The following is a 16,261-nucleotide window of genomic DNA, read 5'->3' on the forward strand; positions in this document are numbered from 1 at the left end:
CGGGAATGAGGCTGTGGGCATGGAGTGCGGCATTGTGAGGATTGGGTGAATATCTGGCTCGGCTTGAAAGGTGCCCCAATGAAGAAAGGCTGGACCTTGTGCGGAAAGCTCATGGTGATATCTGTTAGTTAATTTGCATTGAAGCTCATGGGACACTTGTTATCTGAGAGGGGATGGAGCATTTGACTGCACCTCAAGAGGTCCTTGGTTTGTATCCATGTTCCCTCTCATGAACTCCTATCCTATCACAATAAATCTAACCTACACATACCTTCCTCTTCACCGTGTCCATAATTATCCTGGATTGATATCGCTTTCAAGGCGAACATTTTTCCCATTTTGCCTGTGTTGTGTGTTTGGCAGAGCTGTGTAATTAATCGCACTCCCCTTCTGTTTCCCTGTTGATGGATCCCTTTCAGGAATTTCCTATTGAAAGTTACTATTGAATCTGCTTCCATCACACGTGCAGGCAGTGGATTCCAGATCACAAGAGCTCAATTTGTCAGCAAATGTTTTGTGATGTCGCCTCTTGTTCTTTTGTCAATCACCTTAAATTTGTGTCCTCTGGTTACTGATCCTTGTGCAACTGCAAACAATTTTATTTCCAATGTGAAAATCATTGATGATTTTGAAGAGCTGAAAATTCACACTGCATAAATGTTTTTGCCATTTTTGAAAGAAAGTCGAGCGACTTTTTAAAGCAACGATTAGCATGACTTTGTAATTCCTTGAATTCGGCCATTTTTTCATTTACCTTGTGGTTTTCTGCACTATGCAACATTGTATGATGAACACAAGCACATTAGCCTGTGCCTGGGGGTATAGCTCAGTGGTAGAGCATTTGACTGCAGATCAAGAGGTCCCTGGTTCAAATCCAGATGCCCCCTCAGAGTCATTCATGTTGCACAACCAATCATTCTGTGCTCCTCAGTGACCATAAGCACTATTTGCCACAAGTGAATCCTTGTGGTGATGAAGGTTGATTGGAGTTTTGGTGATGGAGGCAGCGAGCAAGTGGTTGCAAACAGCAAGCTCCCACAAACTGCAGTGGGATTAATGAAAACACAATCTGCTTTGCTTGCTGGTTCAGCCCAGGACATCTCAGCTGACCTTCAATTAGTGCCGTGAGATCTTTTATGATCACCTGACAAGGCAGGCAAGGCCTCATTTTCACATATCATCTGAAAAATGGCCCCTGCAATAAGGCAGCACTTCCGTCTGCATGAAACTGAAGTCTTAGCCTGGGTTGGGTGCTCACGTCTTTAGAGTGGGTGAGCTTGAACCCACAAACTTTTGACTCAGTACTGTGAGTGCTACCACTGAGCCTCAGTGGATGAATAGAGCAAGCAGAGTAGGGAAGCATTGTCAGAGCGAAGCAGTGCACCAAGAAAAGTGGGAGATTTATATTGAGTTTGAAAACTTTCCACTGGCAGTGGACGAACCATCTCTTTCTCGCACAGCAGGGTTTTTTCCCCAGACGGGCATTAATCTGAAGCACAGGCCAGCGAGACCTTCCCCCATATGTTAATGACCTTGTGCCGGGAATGAGGCTGTGGGCATGGAGTGCGGCATTGTGAGGATTGGGTGAATATCTGGCTCGGCTTGAAAGGTGCCCCAATGAAGAAAGGCTGGACCTTGTGCGGAAAGCTTTTGGTGATATCTGTTAGTTAATTTGCATTGAAGCTCATGGGACACTTGTTATCTGAGAGGGGCTGGAGCATTTGACTGCACCTCAAGAGGTCCTTGGTTTGTATCCATGTTCCCTCTCATGAACTCCTATCCTATCACAATAAATCTAACCTACACATACCTTCCTCTTCACCGTGTCCATAATTATCCTGGATTGATATCGCTTTCAAGGCGAACATTTTTCCCATTTTGCCTGTGTTGTGTGTTTGGCAGAGCTGTGTAATTAATCGCACTCCCCTTCTGTTTCCCTGTTGATGGATCCCTTTCAGGAATTTCCTATTGAAAGTTACTATTGAATCTGCTTCCATCACACATGCAGGCAGTGGATTCCAGATCACAAGAGCTCAATTTGTCAGCAAATGTTTTGTGATGTCGCCTCTTGTTCTTTTGTCAATCACCTTAAATTTGTGTCCTCTGGTTACTGATCCTTGTGCAACTGCAAACAATTTTATTTCCAATGTGAAAATCATTGATGATTTTGAAGAGCTGAAAATTCACACTGCATAAATGTTTTTGCCATTTTTGAAAGAAAGTCGAGCGACTTTTTAAAGCAACGATTAGCATGACTTTGTAATTCCTTGAATTCGGCCATTTTTTCATTTACCTTGTGGTTTTCTGCACTATGCAACATTGTATGATGAACACAAGCACATTAGCCTGTGCCTGGGGGTATAGCTCAGTGGTAGAGCATTTGACTGCAGATCAAGAGGTCCCTGGTTCAAATCCAGATGCCCCCTCAGAGTCATTCATGTTGCACAACCAATCATTCTGTGCTCCTCAGTGACCATAAGCACTATTCACCACAAGTGGTGATGAAGGTCGATTGGATTTTTGGTGATGGAGGCAGCGAGCAAGTGGTTGCAAACAGCAAGCTCCCACAAACTGCAGTGGGATTAATGAAAACACAATCTGCTTTGCTTGCTGGTTCAGCCCAGGACATCTCAGCTGACCTTCAATTAGTGCCGTGAGATCTTTTATGATCACCTGACAAGGCAGGCAAGGCCTCATTTTCACATATCATCTGACAAATGGCCCCTGCAATAGGCAGCACTTCCGTCTGTATGAAACTGAAGTCTTAGCCTGGGTTGGGTGCTCACGTCTTTAGAGTGGGTGAGCTTGAACCCACAAACTTTTGACTCAGTACTGTGAGTGCTACCACTGAGCCTCAGTGGATGAATAGAGCAAGCAGAGTAGGGAAGCATTGTCAGAGCGAAGCAGTGCACCAAGAAAAGTGGGAGATTTATATTGAGTTTGAAAACTTTCCACTGGCAGTGGACGAACCATCTCTTTCTCGCACAGCAGGGTTTTGTCCCCAGACGGGCATTAATCTGAAGCACAGGCCAGCGAGACCTTCCCCCATATGTTAATGACCTTGTGCCGGGAATGAGGCTGTGGGCATGGAGTGCGGCATTGTGAGGATTGGGTGAATATCTGGCTCGGCTTGAAAGGTGCCCCAATGAAGAAAGGCTGGACCTTGTGCGGAAAGCTCATGGTGATATCTGTTAGTTAATTTGCATTGAAGCTCATGGGACACTTGTTATCTGAGAGGGGATGGAGCATTTGACTGCACCTCAAGAGGTCCTTGGTTTGTATCCATGTTCCCTCTCATGAACTCCTATCCTATCACAATAAATCTAACCTACACATACCTTCCTCTTCACCGTGTCCATAATTATCCTGGATTGATATCGCTTTCAAGGCGAACATTTTTCCCATTTTGCCTGTGTTGTGTGTTTGGCAGAGCTGTGTAATTAATCGCACTCCCCTTCTGTTTCCCTGTTGATGGATCCCTTTCAGGAATTTCCTATTGAAAGTTACTATTGAATCTGCTTCCATCACACGTGCAGGCAGTGGATTCCAGATCACAAGAGCTCAATTTGTCAACAAATGTTTTGTGATGTCGCCTCTTGTTCTTTTGTCAATCACCTTAAATTTGTGTCCTCTGGTTACTGATCCTTGTGCAACTGCAAACAATTTTATTTCCAATGTGAAAATCATTGATGATTTTGAAGAGCTGAAAATTCACACTGCATAAATGTTTTTGCCATTTTTGAAAGAAAGTCGAGCGACTTTTTAAAGCAACGATTAGCATGACTTTGTAATTCCTTGAATTCGGCCATTTTTTCATTTACCTTGTGGTTTTCTGCACTATGCAACATTGTATGATGAACACAAGCACATTAGCCTGTGCCTGGGGGTATAGCTCAGTGGTAGAGCATTTGACTGCAGATCAAGAGGTCCCTGGTTCAAATCCAGATGCCCCCTCAGAGTCATTCATGTTGCACAACCAATCATTCTGTGCTCCTCAGTGACCATAAGCACTATTTGCCACAAGTGAATCCTTGTGGTGATGAAGGTCGATTGGAGTTTTGGTGATGGAGGCAGCGAGCAAGTGGTTGCAAACAGCAAGCTCCCACAAACTGCAGTGGGATTAATGAAAACACAATCTGCTTTGCTTGCTGGTTCAGCCCAGGACATCTCAGCTGACCTTCAATTAGTGCCGTGAGATCTTTTATGATCACCTGACAAGGCAGGCAAGGCCTCATTTTCACATATCATCTGAAAAATGGCCCCTGCAATAGGCAGCACTTCCGTCTGCATGAAACTGAAGTCTTAGCCTGGGTTGGGTGCTCACGTCTTTAGAGTGGGTGAGCTTGAACCCACAAACTTTTGACTCAGTACTGTGAGTGCTACCACTGAGCCTCAGTGGATGAATAGAGCAAGCAGAGTAGGGAAGCATTGTCAGAGCGAAGCAGTGCACCAAGAAAAGTGGGAGATTTATATTGAGTTTGAAAACTTTCCACTGGCAGTGGACGAACCATCTCTTTCTCGCACAGCAGGGTTTTTTCCCCAGACGGGCATTAATCTGAAGCACAGGCCAGCGAGACCTTCCCCCATATGTTAATGACCTTGTGCCGGGAATGAGGCTGTGGGCATGGAGTGCGGCATTGTGAGGATTGGGTGAATATCTGGCTCGGCTTGAAAGGTGCCCCAATGAAGAAAGGCTGGACCTTGTGCGGAAAGCTTTTGGTGATATCTGTTAGTTAATTTGCATTGAAGCTCATGGGACACTTGTTATCTGAGAGGGGCTGGAGCATTTGACTGCACCTCAAGAGGTCCTTGGTTTGTATCCATGTTCCCTCTCATGAACTCCTATCCTATCACAATAAATCTAACCTACACATACCTTCCTCTTCACCGTGTCCATAATTATCCTGGATTGATATCGCTTTCAAGGCGAACATTTTTCCCATTTTGCCTGTGTTGTGTGTTTGGCAGAGCTGTGTAATTAATCGCACTCCCCTTCTGTTTCCCTGTTGATGGATCCCTTTCAGGAATTTCCTATTGAAAGTTACTATTGAATCTGCTTCCATCACACATGCAGGCAGTGGATTCCAGATCACAAGAGCTCAATTTGTCAGCAAATGTTTTGTGATGTCGCCTCTTGTTCTTTTGTCAATCACCTTAAATTTGTATCCTCTGGTTACTGATCCTTGTGCAACTGCAAACAATTTTATTTCCAATGTGAAAATCATTGATGATTTTGAAGAGCTGAAAATTCACACTGCATAAATGTTTTTGCCATTTTTGAAAGAAAGTCGAGCGACTTTTTAAAGCAACGATTAGCATGACTTTGTAATTCCTTGAATTCGGCCATTTTTTCATTTACCTTGTGGTTTTCTGCACTATGCAACATTGTATGATGAACACAAGCACATTAGCCTGTGCCTGGGGGTATGGCTCAGTGGTAGAGCATTTGACTGCAGATCAAGAGGTCCCTGGTTCAAATCCAGATGCCCCCTCAGAGTCATTCATGTTGCACAACCAATCATTCTGTGCTCCTCAGTGACCATAAGCACTATTCACCACAAGTGGTGATGAAGGTCGATTGGATTTTTGGTGATGGAGGCAGCGAGCAAGTGGTTGCAAACAGCAAGCTCCCACAAACTGCAGTGGGATTAATGAAAACACAATCTGCTTTGCTTGCTGGTTCAGCCCAGGACATCTCAGCTGACCTTCAATTAGTGCCGTGAGATCTTTTATGATCACCTGACAAGGCAGGCAAGGCCTCATTTTCACATATCATCTGACAAATGGCCCCTGCAATAGGCAGCACTTCCGTCTGTATGAAACTGAAGTCTTAGCCTGGGTTGGGTGCTCACGTCTTTAGAGTGGGTGAGCTTGAACCCACAAACTTTTGACTCAGTACTGTGAGTGCTACCACTGAGCCTCAGTGGATGAATAGAGCAAGCAGAGTAGGGAAGCATTGTCAGAGCGAAGCAGTGCACCAAGAAAAGTGGGAGATTTATATTGAGTTTGAAAACTTTCCACTGGCAGTGGACGAACCATCTCTTTCTCGCACAGCAGGGTTTTGTCCCCAGACGGGCATTAATCTGAAGCACAGGCCAGCGAGACCTTCCCCCATATGTTAATGACCTTGTGCCGGGAATGAGGCTGTGGGCATGGAGTGCGGCATTGTGAGGATTGGGTGAATATCTGGCTCGGCTTGAAAGGTGCCCCAATGAAGAAAGGCTGGACCTTGTGCGGAAAGCTCATGGTGATATCTGTTAGTTAATTTGCATTGAAGCTCATGGGACACTTGTTATCTGAGAGGGGATGGAGCATTTGACTGCACCTCAAGAGGTCCTTGGTTTGTATCCATGTTCCCTCTCATGAACTCCTATCCTATCACAATAAATCTAACCTACACATACCTTCCTCTTCACCGTGTCCATAATTATCCTGGATTGATATCGCTTTCAAGGCGAACATTTTTCCCATTTTGCCTGTGTTGTGTGTTTGGCAGAGCTGTGTAATTAATCGCACTCCCCTTCTGTTTCCCTGTTGATGGATCCCTTTCAGGAATTTCCTATTGAAAGTTACTATTGAATCTGCTTCCATCACACATGCAGGCAGTGGATTCCAGATCACAAGAGCTCAATTTGTCAGCAAATGTTTTGTGATGTCGCCTCTTGTTCTTTTGTCAATCACCTTAAATTTGTGTCCTCTGGTTACTGATCCTTGTGCAACTGCAAACAATTTTATTTCCAATGTGAAAATCATTGATGATTTTGAAGAGCTGAAAATTCACACTGCATAAATGTTTTTGCCATTTTTGAAAGAAAGTCGAGCGACTTTTTAAAGCAACGATTAGCATGACTTTGTAATTCCTTGAATTCGGCCATTTTTTCATTTACCTTGTGGTTTTCTGCACTATGCAACATTGTATGATGAACACAAGCACATCAGCCTGTGCCTGGGGGTATAGCTCAGTGGTAGAGCATTTGACTGCAGATCAAGAGGTCCCTGGTTCAAATCCAGATGCCCCCTCAGAGTCATTCATGTTGCACAACCAATCATTCTGTGCTCCTCAGTGACCATAAGCACTATTCACCACAAGTGGTGATGAAGGTCGATTGGATTTTTGGTGATGGAGGCAGCGAGCAAGTGGTTGCAAACAGCAAGCTCCCACAAACTGCAGTGGGATTAATGAAAACACAATCTGCTTTGCTTGCTGGTTCAGCCCAGGACATCTCAGCTGACCTTCAATTAGTGCCGTGAGATCTTTTATGATCACCTGACAAGGCAGGCAAGGCCTCATTTTCACATATCATCTGACAAATGGCCCCTGCAATAGGCAGCACTTCCGTCTGTATGAAACTGAAGTCTTAGCCTGGGTTGGGTGCTCACGTCTTTAGAGTGGGTGAGCTTGAACCCACAAACTTTTGAGTCAGTACTGTGCGTGCTACCACTGAGCCTCAGTGGATGAATAGAGCAAGCAGACTAGGGAAGCATTGTCAGAGCGAAGCAGTGCACCAAGAAAAGTGGGAGATTTATATTGAGTTTGAAAACTTTCCACTGGCAGTGGACGAACCATCTCTTCCTCGCACAGCAGGGTTTTGTCCCCAGACGGGCATTAATCTGAAGCACAGGCCAGCGAGACCTTCCCCCATATGTTAATGACCTTGTGCCGGGAATGAGGCTGTGGGCATGGAGTGCGGCATTGTGAGGATTGGGTGAATATCTGGCTCGGCTTGAAAGGTGCCCCAATGAAGAAAGGCTGGACCTTGTGCGGAAAGCTCATGGTGATATCTGTTAGTTAATTTGCTTTTGAAGCTCATGGGACATTTGTTATCTGAGAGTGGCTGGAGCATTTGACTGCACCTCAAGAGGTCCCTGGTTTGTATCCATGTTCCCTCTCATGAACTCCTATCCTATCACAGTAAATCTAACCTACACATACCTTCCTCTTCACCGTGTCCATAATTATCCTGGATTGATATCGCTTTCAAGTCGAACATTTTTCCCATTTTGCCTGTGTTGTGTGTTTGGCAGAGCTGTGTAATTAATCGCACTCCCCTTGTGTTTCCCTGTTGATGGATCCCTTTCAGGAATTTTCTATTGAAAGTTACTATTGAATCTGCTTCCATCACACGTGCAGGCAGTGGATTCCAGATCACAAGAGCTCAATTTGTCAGCAAATGTTTTGTGATGTCGCCTCTTGTTCTTTTGTCAATCACCTTAAATTTGTGTCCTCTGGTTACTGATCCTTGTGCAACTGCAAACAATTTTATTTCCAATGTGAAAATCATTGATGATTTTGAAGAGCTGAAAATTCACACTGCATAAATGTTTTTGCCATTTTTGAAAGAAGGTCGAGCGACTTTTTAAAGCAACGATTAGCATGACTTCGTAATTCCTTGAATGCAGCCATTTTTTCATTTCCCTTGTGGTTTTCTGCACTATGCAACATTGTATGATGAACACAAGCACATTAGCCTGTGCCTGGGGGTATAGCTCAGTGGTAGAGCATTTGACTGCAGATCAAGAGGTACCTGGTTCAAATCCAGATTCCCCCTCAGAGTCATTTATGTTGCACAACTAATCATTCTGTGCTCCTCAGTGACCATAAGCACTATTTGCCACAAGTGAATCCTTGTGGTGATGAAGGTCAGTTGGAGTTTTGTTGATGGAGGCAGCGAGCAAGTGGTTGCAAACAGCAAGCTCCCACAAACTGCAGTGGGATTAATGAAAACACAATCTGCTTTGCTTGCTGGTTCAGCCCAGGGCATCTCAGCTGACCTTCAATTAGTGCCGTGAGATCTTTTATGATCACCTGACAAGGCAGGCAAGGCCTCATTTTCACATATCATCTGAAAAATGGCCCCTGCAATAAGGCAGCACTTCCGTCTGTATGAAACTGAAGTCTTAGCCTGGGTTGGGTGCTCACGCCTTTAGAGTGGGTGAGCTTGAACCCACAAACTTTTGAGTCAGTACTGTGCGTGCTACCACTGAGCCTCAGTGGATGAATAGAGCAAGCAGACTAGGGAAGCATTGTCAGAGCGAAGCAGTGCACCAAGAAAAGTGGGAGATTTATATTGAGTTTGAAAACTTTCCACTGGCAGTGGACGAACCATCTCTTTCTCGCACAGCAGGGTTTTGTCCCCAGACGGGCATTAATCTGAAGCACAGGCCAGCGAGACCATCCCCCATATGTTAATGACCTCGTGCCGGGAATGAGGCTGTGGGCATGGATTGCGGCATTGTGAGGATTGGGTGAATATCTGGCTCGGCTTGAAAGGTGCCCCAATGAAGAAAGGCTGGACCTTGTGCGGAAAGCTCATGGTGATATCTGTTAGTTAATTTGCATTGAAGCTCATGGGACACTTGTTATCTGAGAGGGGCTGGAGCATTTGACTACACCTCAAGAGGTCCCTGGTTTGTATCCATGTTCCCTCTCATGAACTCCTATCCTATCACAATAAATCTAACCTACACATACCTTCCTCTTCACCGTGTCCATAATTATCCTGGATTGATATCGCTTTCAAGGCGAACATTTTGCCCATTTTGCCTGTGTTGTGTGTTTGGCAGAGCTGTGTAATTAATCGCACTCCCCTTCTGTTTCCCTGTTGATGGATCCCTTTCAGGAATTTCCTATTGAAAGTTACTATTGAATCTGCTTCCATCACACGTGCAGGCAGTGGATTCCAGATCACAAGAGCTCAATTTGTCAGCAAATGTTTTGTGATGTCGCCTCTTGTTCTTTTGTCAATCACCTTAAATTTGTGTCCTCTGGTTACTGATCCTTGTGCAACTGCAAACAATTTTATTTCCAATGTGAAAATCATTGATGATTTTGAAGAGCTGAAAATTTACACTGCATAAATGTTTTTGCCATTTTTGAAAGAAGGTCGAGCGACTTTTTAAAGCAACGATTAGCATGACTTCGTAATTCCTTGAATTCAGCCATTTTTTCATTTACCTTGTGGTTTTCTGCACTATGCAACATTGTATGATGAACACAAGCACATCAGCCTGTGCCTGGGGGTATAGCTCAGTGGTAGAGCATTTGACTGCAGATCAAGACGTCCCTGGTTCAAGTCCAGATGCCCCTTCAGAGTCATTCATGTTGCACAACCAATCATTCTGTGCTCCTCAGTGACCATAAGCACTATTCACCACAAGTGGTGATGAAGGTCGATTGGATTTTTGGTGATGGAGGCAGCGAGCAAGTGGTTGCAAACAGCAAGCTCCCACAAACTGCAGTGGGATTAATGAAAACACAATCTGCTTTGCTTGCTGGTTCAGCCCAGGACATCTCAGCTGACCTTCAATTAGTGCCGTGAGATCTTTTATGATCACCTGACAAGGCAGGCAAGGCCTCATTTTCACATATCATCTGACAAATGGCCCCTGCAATAGGCAGCACTTCCGTCTGTATGAAACTGAAGTCTTAGCCTGGGTTGGGTGCTCACGTCTTTAGAGTGGGTGAGCTTGAACCCACAAACTTTTGAGTCAGTACTGTGCGTGCTACCACTGAGCCTCAGTGGATGAATAGAGCAAGCAGACTAGGGAAGCATTGTCAGAGCGAAGCAGTGCACCAAGAAAAGTGGGAGATTTATATTGAGTTTGAAAACTTTCCACTGGCAGTGGACGAACCATCTCTTCCTCGCACAGCAGGGTTTTGTCCCCAGACGGGCATTAATCTGAAGCACAGGCCAGCGAGACCTTCCCCCATATGTTAATGACCTTGTGCCGGGAATGAGGCTGTGGGCATGGAGTGCGGCATTGTGAGGATTGGGTGAATATCTGGCTCGGCTTGAAAGGTGCCCCAATGAAGAAAGGCTGGACCTTGTGCGGAAAGCTCATGGTGATATCTGTTAGTTAATTTGCTTTTGAAGCTCATGGGACATTTGTTATCTGAGAGTGGCTGGAGCATTTGACTGCACCTCAAGAGGTCCCTGGTTTGTATCCATGTTCCCTCTCATGAACTCCTATCCTATCACAGTAAATCTAACCTACACATACCTTCCTCTTCACCGTGTCCATAATTATCCTGGATTGATATCGCTTTCAAGTCGAACATTTTTCCCATTTTGCCTGTGTTGTGTGTTTGGCAGAGCTGTGTAATTAATCGCACTCCCCTTGTGTTTCCCTGTTGATGGATCCCTTTCAGGAATTTTCTATTGAAAGTTACTATTGAATCTGCTTCCATCACACGTGCAGGCAGTGGATTCCAGATCACAAGAGCTCAATTTGTCAGCAAATGTTTTGTGATGTCGCCTCTTGTTCTTTTGTCAATCACCTTAAATTTGTGTCCTCTGGTTACTGATCCTTGTGCAACTGCAAACAATTTTATTTCCAATGTGAAAATCATTGATGATTTTGAAGAGCTGAAAATTCACACTGCATAAATGTTTTTGCCATTTTTGAAAGAAGGTCGAGCGACTTTTTAAAGCAACGATTAGCATGACTTCGTAATTCCTTGAATGCAGCCATTTTTTCATTTCCCTTGTGGTTTTCTGCACTATGCAACATTGTATGATGAACACAAGCACATTAGCCTGTGCCTGGGGGTATAGCTCAGTGGTAGAGCATTTGACTGCAGATCAAGAGGTACCTGGTTCAAATCCAGATTCCCCCTCAGAGTCATTTATGTTGCACAACTAATCATTCTGTGCTCCTCAGTGACCATAAGCACTATTTGCCACAAGTGAATCCTTGTGGTGATGAAGGTCAGTTGGAGTTTTGTTGATGGAGGCAGCGAGCAAGTGGTTGCAAACAGCAAGCTCCCACAAACTGCAGTGGGATTAATGAAAACACAATCTGCTTTGCTTGCTGGTTCAGCCCAGGGCATCTCAGCTGACCTTCAATTAGTGCCGTGAGATCTTTTATGATCACCTGACAAGGCAGGCAAGGCCTCATTTTCACATATCATCTGAAAAATGGCCCCTGCAATAAGGCAGCACTTCCGTCTGTATGAAACTGAAGTCTTAGCCTGGGTTGGGTGCTCACGCCTTTAGAGTGGGTGAGCTTGAACCCACAAACTTTTGAGTCAGTACTGTGCGTGCTACCACTGAGCCTCAGTGGATGAATAGAGCAAGCAGACTAGGGAAGCATTGTCAGAGCGAAGCAGTGCACCAAGAAAAGTGGGAGATTTATATTGAGTTTGAAAACTTTCCACTGGCAGTGGACGAACCATCTCTTTCTCGCACAGCAGGGTTTTGTCCCCAGACGGGCATTAATCTGAAGCACAGGCCAGCGAGACCATCCCCCATATGTTAATGACCTCGTGCCGGGAATGAGGCTGTGGGCATGGATTGCGGCATTGTGAGGATTGGGTGAATATCTGGCTCGGCTTGAAAGGTGCCCCAATGAAGAAAGGCTGGACCTTGTGCGGAAAGCTCATGGTGATATCTGTTAGTTAATTTGCTTTTGAAGCTCATGGGACATTTGTTATCTGAGAGTGGCTGGAGCATTTGACTGCACCTCAAGAGGTCCCTGGTTTGTATCCATGTTCCCTCTCATGAACTCCTATCCTATCACAGTAAATCTAACCTACACATACCTTCCTCTTCACCGTGTCCATAATTATCCTGGATTGATATCGCTTTCAAGTCGAACATTTTTCCCATTTTGCCTGTGTTGTGTGTTTGGCAGAGCTGTGTAATTAATCGCACTCCCCTTGTGTTTCCCTGTTGATGGATCCCTTTCAGGAATTTTCTATTGAAAGTTACTATTGAATCTGCTTCCATCACACGTGCAGGCAGTGGATTCCAGATCACAAGAGCTCAATTTGTCAGCAAATGTTTTGTGATGTCGCCTCTTGTTCTTTTGTCAATCACCTTAAATTTGTGTCCTCTGGTTACTGATCCTTGTGCAACTGCAAACAATTTTATTTCCAATGTGAAAATCATTGATGATTTTGAAGAGCTGAAAATTCACACTGCATAAATGTTTTTGCCATTTTTGAAAGAAGGTCGAGCGACTTTTTAAAGCAACGATTAGCATGACTTCGTAATTCCTTGAATGCAGCCATTTTTTCATTTCCCTTGTGGTTTTCTGCACTATGCAACATTGTATGATGAACACAAGCACATTAGCCTGTGCCTGGGGGTATAGCTCAGTGGTAGAGCATTTGACTGCAGATCAAGAGGTACCTGGTTCAAATCCAGATTCCCCCTCAGAGTCATTTATGTTGCACAACTAATCATTCTGTGCTCCTCAGTGACCATAAGCACTATTTGCCACAAGTGAATCCTTGTGGTGATGAAGGTCAGTTGGAGTTTTGTTGATGGAGGCAGCGAGCAAGTGGTTGCAAACAGCAAGCTCCCACAAACTGCAGTGGGATTAATGAAAACACAATCTGCTTTGCTTGCTGGTTCAGCCCAGGGCATCTCAGCTGACCTTCAATTAGTGCCGTGAGATCTTTTATGATCACCTGACAAGGCAGGCAAGGCCTCATTTTCACATATCATCTGAAAAATGGCCCCTGCAATAAGGCAGCACTTCCGTCTGTATGAAACTGAAGTCTTAGCCTGGGTTGGGTGCTCACGCCTTTAGAGTGGGTGAGCTTGAACCCACAAACTTTTGAGTCAGTACTGTGCGTGCTACCACTGAGCCTCAGTGGATGAATAGAGCAAGCAGACTAGGGAAGCATTGTCAGAGCGAAGCAGTGCACCAAGAAAAGTGGGAGATTTATATTGAGTTTGAAAACTTTCCACTGGCAGTGGACGAACCATCTCTTTCTCGCACAGCAGGGTTTTGTCCCCAGACGGGCATTAATCTGAAGCACAGGCCAGCGAGACCATCCCCCATATGTTAATGACCTCGTGCCGGGAATGAGGCTGTGGGCATGGATTGCGGCATTGTGAGGATTGGGTGAATATCTGGCTCGGCTTGAAAGGTGCCCCAATGAAGAAAGGCTGGACCTTGTGCGGAAAGCTCATGGTGATATCTGTTAGTTAATTTGCATTGAAGCTCATGGGACACTTGTTATCTGAGAGGGGCTGGAGCATTTGACTACACCTCAAGAGGTCCCTGGTTTGTATCCATGTTCCCTCTCATGAACTCCTATCCTATCACAATAAATCTAACCTACACATACCTTCCTCTTCACCGTGTCCATAATTATCCTGGATTGATATCGCTTTCAAGGCGAACATTTTTCCCATTTTGCCTGTGTTGTGTGTTTGGCAGAGCTGTGTAATTAATCGCACTCCCCTTCTGTTTCCCTGTTGATGGATCCCTTTCAGGAATTTCCTATTGAAAGTTACTATTGAATCTGCTTCCATCACACGTGCAGGCAGTGGATTCCAGATCACAAGAGCTCAATTTGTCAGCAAATGTTTTGTGATGTCGCCTCTTGTTCTTTTGTCAATCACCTTAAATTTGTGTCCTCTGGTTACTGATCCTTGTGCAACTGCAAACAATTTTATTTCCAATGTGAAAATCATTGATGATTTTGAAGAGCTGAAAATTTACACTGCATAAATGTTTTTGCCATTTTTGAAAGAAGGTCGAGCGACTTTTTAAAGCAACGATTAGCATGACTTCGTAATTCCTTGAATTCAGCCATTTTTTCATTTACCTTGTGGTTTTCTGCACTATGCAACATTGTATGATGAACACAAGCACATCAGCCTGTGCCTGGGGGTATAGCTCAGTGGTAGAGCATTTGACTGCAGATCAAGAGGTCCCTGGTTCAAATCCAGATGCCCCCTCAGAGTCATTCATGTTGCACAACTAATCATTCTGTGCTCCTCAGTGACCATAAGCACTATTTGCCACAAGTGAATCCTTTTGGTGATGAAGGTCGATTGGAGTTTTGGTGATGGAGGCAGCGAGCAAGTGGTTGCAAACAGCAAGCTCCCACAAACGGCAGTGGGATTAATGAAAACACAATCTGCTTTGCTTGCTGGTTCAGCCCAGGACATCTCAGCTGACCTTCAATTAGTGCTGTGAGATCTTTTATGATCACCTGACAAGGCAGGCAAGGCCTCATTTTCACATATCATCTGAAAAATGGCCCCTGCAATAAGGCAGCACTTCCGTCTGTATGAAACTGAAGTCTTAGCCTGGGTTGGGTGCTCACATCTTTAGAGTGGGTGAGCTTGAACCCACAAACTTTTGACTCAGTACTGTGAGTGCTACCACTGAGCCTCAGTGGATGAATAGAGCAAGCAGACTAGGGAAGCATTGTCAGAGCGAAGCAGTGCACCAAGAAAAGTGGGAGATTTATATTGAGTTTGAAAACTTTCCACTGGCAGTGGACGAACCATCTCTTTCTCGCACAGCAGGGTTTTGTCCCCAGACGGGCATTAATCTGAAGCACAGGCCAGCGAGACCATCCCCCATATGTTAATGACCTCGTGCCGGGAATGAGGCTGTGGGCATGGATTGCGGCATTGTGAGGATTGGGTGAATATCTGGCTCGGCTTGAAAGGTGCCCCAATGAAGAAAGGCTGGACCTTGTGCGGAAAGCTCATGGTGATATCTGTTAGTTAATTTGCATTGAAGCTCATGGGACACTTGTTATCTGAGAGGGGCTGGAGCATTTGACTACACCTCAAGAGGTCCCTGGTTTGTATCCATGTTCCCTCTCATGAACTCCTATCCTATCACAATAAATCTAACCTACACATACCTTCCTCTTCACCGTGTCCATAATTATCCTGGATTGATATCGCTTTCAAGGCGAACATTTTTCCCATTTTGCCTGTGTTGTGTGTTTGGCAGAGCTGTGTAATTAATCGCACTCCCCTTCTGTTTCCCTGTTGATGGATCCCTTTCAGGAATTTCCTATTGAAAGTTACTATTGAATCTGCTTCCATCACACGTGCAGGCAGTGGATTCCAGATCACAAGAGCTCAATTTGTCAGCAAATGTTTTGTGATGTCGCCTCTTGTTCTTTTGTCAATCACCTTAAATTTGTGTCCTCTGGTTACTGATCCTTGTGCAACTGCAAACAATTTTATTTCCAATGTGAAAATCATTGATGATTTTGAAGAGCTGAAAATTTACACAGCATAAATGTTTTTGCCATTTTTGAAAGAAGGTCGAGCGACTTTTTAAAGCAACGATTAGCATGACTTCGTAATTCCTTGAATTCAGCCATTTTTTCATTTACCTTGTGGTTTTCTGCACTATGCAACATTGTATGATGAACACAAGCACATCAGCCTGTGCCTGGGGGTATAGCTCAGTGGTAGAGCATTTGACTGCAGATCAAGAGGTCCCTGGTTCAAATCCAGATTCCCCCTCAGAGTCATTCATGTTGCACAACTAA

At 44.7% G+C, this 16,261-nt stretch overlaps 11 non-coding genes across 11 annotated transcripts; all 11 read left to right on the forward strand.

Moving 5' to 3' along the window:
• Nucleotides 1–815: 815 nt before the first annotated feature.
• trnac-gca (transfer RNA cysteine (anticodon GCA)) lies at nt 816–887 on the forward strand. The gene has a single exon. It is a non-coding gene; the product is annotated as a tRNA-Cys (tRNA).
• Nucleotides 888–2,354: 1,467 nt separating this feature from the next.
• trnac-gca (transfer RNA cysteine (anticodon GCA)) lies at nt 2,355–2,426 on the forward strand. Its single transcript has one exon. It is a non-coding gene; the product is annotated as a tRNA-Cys (tRNA).
• Nucleotides 2,427–3,882: 1,456 nt separating this feature from the next.
• On the forward strand, nt 3,883–3,954 carry trnac-gca (transfer RNA cysteine (anticodon GCA)). The gene has a single exon. It is a non-coding gene; the product is annotated as a tRNA-Cys (tRNA).
• A 1,466-nt stretch (nt 3,955–5,420) lies between these two features.
• On the forward strand, nt 5,421–5,492 carry trnac-gca (transfer RNA cysteine (anticodon GCA)). The gene has a single exon. It is a non-coding gene; the product is annotated as a tRNA-Cys (tRNA).
• A 1,456-nt stretch (nt 5,493–6,948) lies between these two features.
• On the forward strand, nt 6,949–7,020 carry trnac-gca (transfer RNA cysteine (anticodon GCA)). The gene has a single exon. It is a non-coding gene; the product is annotated as a tRNA-Cys (tRNA).
• Nucleotides 7,021–8,477: 1,457 nt separating this feature from the next.
• trnac-gca (transfer RNA cysteine (anticodon GCA)) lies at nt 8,478–8,549 on the forward strand. Its single transcript has one exon. It is a non-coding gene; the product is annotated as a tRNA-Cys (tRNA).
• Nucleotides 8,550–10,016: 1,467 nt separating this feature from the next.
• On the forward strand, nt 10,017–10,088 carry trnac-gca (transfer RNA cysteine (anticodon GCA)). The gene has a single exon. It is a non-coding gene; the product is annotated as a tRNA-Cys (tRNA).
• Nucleotides 10,089–11,545: 1,457 nt separating this feature from the next.
• trnac-gca (transfer RNA cysteine (anticodon GCA)) lies at nt 11,546–11,617 on the forward strand. Its single transcript has one exon. It is a non-coding gene; the product is annotated as a tRNA-Cys (tRNA).
• Nucleotides 11,618–13,085: 1,468 nt separating this feature from the next.
• On the forward strand, nt 13,086–13,157 carry trnac-gca (transfer RNA cysteine (anticodon GCA)). Its single transcript has one exon. It is a non-coding gene; the product is annotated as a tRNA-Cys (tRNA).
• Nucleotides 13,158–14,624: 1,467 nt separating this feature from the next.
• Nucleotides 14,625–14,696, forward strand: trnac-gca (transfer RNA cysteine (anticodon GCA)). The gene has a single exon. It is a non-coding gene; the product is annotated as a tRNA-Cys (tRNA).
• A 1,467-nt stretch (nt 14,697–16,163) lies between these two features.
• On the forward strand, nt 16,164–16,235 carry trnac-gca (transfer RNA cysteine (anticodon GCA)). The gene has a single exon. It is a non-coding gene; the product is annotated as a tRNA-Cys (tRNA).
• The last annotated feature ends 26 nt before the right edge of the window (nt 16,236–16,261 follow it).

This window comes from Pristiophorus japonicus, chromosome 21, assembly GCF_044704955.1.
Source record: "Pristiophorus japonicus isolate sPriJap1 chromosome 21, sPriJap1.hap1, whole genome shotgun sequence".
NCBI classification, from domain to species: domain Eukaryota; kingdom Metazoa; phylum Chordata; class Chondrichthyes; family Pristiophoridae; genus Pristiophorus; species Pristiophorus japonicus.